Below are 3,031 nucleotides of genomic sequence, written 5' to 3'. Positions count from 1 at the left end.
GGGAAATGTAAATGCAAAAGAGACTTAAGTAGAACAGAGATGGAAAGGAAGAGGAGACTGAGGGTCTATATTTGATAATTATTAAATATGAATAATCATTATTAGTAATTATTACTCTGTCCTCTTTACCTGATTTTTGTTTCTTCATAGCATGTAGCATTTATCTTACACTACATTGTAAACTCAACGAAAACAACAACTGCCAGCAGCGCAAGCCTTGGCTGGCCCTGGTTACCTGAGCCTCAGGTGGCCTGAGCAGCTGGGCAGCTGAGCGCCGCCATCTTTGAGGGTGTGGCAGTCAATTAGCATATTCTGTCTTTACTGGCTGTGGGCGCTGCCATATTTGAGAGCAGGGCACTCAATTAGCATATCCCCTCCTTACTCGTTTTGGGTATTGCCATCTTTGCGACAGTGTGAGGGTCAATTAGCATATCGCCTCTTTATTAGATAGGATATGGATATGCGTGCGTGTGTGTGTGTGTGTGTGTGTGTGTGTGTGTGTGTGTATGTATGTTTTTTGTTTTCTTTTTGCTAATCCTCATCCAAGGTTATTTTTCCAATGATTTTTAGGGAGAGTGGAAGAGAAGGAAAGAAACATCAGTGTCAGAAAAACACATCAATTGGCTGCCTCCTGCACGCACCCTGCCAAGGGCCTGAGCCAAGGATGAGCCTGCAACCACGGTACCCAAATGGACCACAGGCCGACACTCTGTCCACCGAGCCAAACCGGCTAGGGCTATCCACTGCTATATTATTAATGTCTACTTCCTGGTAGATGGTGGATACTCAGTATTTACTCAATGAATATGTTAAATGCTTTCTTCCCCTTTAATTTGTTGCAAGTGACAGGTTACATTAAGAGGTTTTCTGTTATTATACCAAACTTTGTATTTCTGAAATTATTACCAATTGATTGTGATGTATTCCTTCATTAACATAAGCTGGGTTTAACTTGCTAATTAAAAATTTTGGCATCCTTATTTATAAGAACTTTTCCTATACTGCCACTGGTTGTTTGGGGTATCAAAACAACCAGTGGCAGTATAGGAAATTTGTTTTGGTCTTCAGATTAGCATTTACTGGTGATTATTAGTATTACCTATTGCTAAAGTCAATTTTGACAAGTTACATTTTTCTAAAGAATTGTTTATATTATCTAACTTATTGGCATAAAGTATGCATAGAATTATTTTAGGATTCTTAAAATTCTTTATCTGTGGTCATATTTCTTTTATTTTAATACTAGAGGGGTGGGGGGTTGTCCCTCAGCCCAGCCTGTGCCCTCTCGAAGTCCAGTCGCCCTCGAGGGATGTCCGACTGACGGCTAGGCCTGCTCCCTGCAGGGAGGCGGGCCTAACTTGTCAGATATCCTTAGGCTGCTGTGGAGGCGGGAGAGGCTCCTGCCACCACTGCTGCGCTCACCAACCATGAGCCCAGCTTCTAGCTGAGTGGTGCTCCCTCTGTGGGAGCTCACTGATGACCAGGGGGCAGCTCCTGCATTAAGCGTCTGCCCCCTAGTGGTCAGTGCACGTCATAGTGACCGGTCGTTCCGCCATTCGGTCTATTTGCATATTAGCCTTTTATTATATAGGGCTGCTTATTTATGTTTTTCCTTCATCACTCTTGTTGGAGGTTTGTCTATTAGTCTATATACTGATCTAATTATTTCATTAATTTCTACTTTATTTTTATTGTTTCTTTTGTCTTTAGTTTTGTTTTCTAGTTCTAAGAGTTTAAGACTTAATCACTTTATATTCAATCTATTACAAATCAGTATTTTTAAGGCATCAGTTGTCTACCACATTTTAAAACCCATTTTTACAGCCCTGGGTGATGTTGCTCATTGTTAGAACATCATCCTGTGCACTGAAGCATTACAGGTTTGATTCCCAGTTAGGGCACGACCAAACACATACCCAGGCTGTAGGTTCGATCCCTGGTCTGGGCGCATGCATGAGGCAACTGGTTGGTTTCTCTTTCATATCGATGTTTCTCTCTCTCTCTCTCACTCTCCTGTCCTCTCTTTCTAAAATCAATGAAAAACATATCCTTGAGCGAGGATTAAAAAACAAACAAAAATCCCAACTGATTGCTGCTTATTTCTCATTTAGTTGAACTGAGGTCCAAATCAGCGATCACCAACCTTTTGGACCTCATGGACCACCAGTGGTCCGTGTACCACCCGTTGGTGACCACTGCTCTAAATGATATGGATTTCATGAAATCCGATGATATTTCCACTCTAACTTAATACAAATTTAACTTTTCTAACTTGAATTTTGTATGCTTGAAAATATTGTACAGTAGGTCCTCGAGTTACGCTGGAGATCTGTTCCTACAGCGCGACATAACACGATTTTCGCAGTAAGCCAGAACCCACCTACATAAGCACTTACGTCACTCACATGGAGCACATACACAGCAGTAATGAAGTGAAACAGTAAAACAAATTTAAAAGAAAGATAACAATTCCTGACCTTTACTGTGGTAAATAAATAATAAAAAACATAAAGCACGTATGTACATACGTCGAAATGACGGAACCTTTTTTTTTATAAATACTGTAAATGGGAGATGGCGACGTAACCACAAAACGATGTACATCTGACGTAACCCGAGGACTGCTTGTATATGCTCTACTTGTATGTATATGTATGAGTACATATCTTTTAAACCAGGTGTGTCAATTGTACTGTTTAATCTTCTATACTGTAAGTTTGTGAGATATTACTACGATTATGGACTTGTCCTAATTTTTGGTACTTTTTGGCCTCATACTTTTCTTCATATACAGGCAGTCCTCAGGTTATGTCGGACTCAACTTATGTTGTTTCGTGGTTACGTCGCCATTTCCATTTATTAAAAAAAAAAGTTCCGTCATTTCAATGTATGTACATATGTGCTTTATGTTTTTTATTATTTATTCACCACAAGTAAAGGTCAGGAATTGTTATCTTTTTTTTTATTGCTTAAAGAGTATTACATATGTCTCCTTCCCCCGCCCCCCACCCGCCCTTGACAATCCCCTGGA

The sequence above is a fragment of the Myotis davidii genome, unplaced genomic scaffold (genome assembly GCF_000327345.1).
Source record: "Myotis davidii unplaced genomic scaffold, ASM32734v1 scaffold6, whole genome shotgun sequence".
Lineage (NCBI taxonomy): Eukaryota > Metazoa > Chordata > Mammalia > Chiroptera > Vespertilionidae > Myotis > Myotis davidii.
This window is presented reverse-complemented; position numbering follows the sequence as displayed.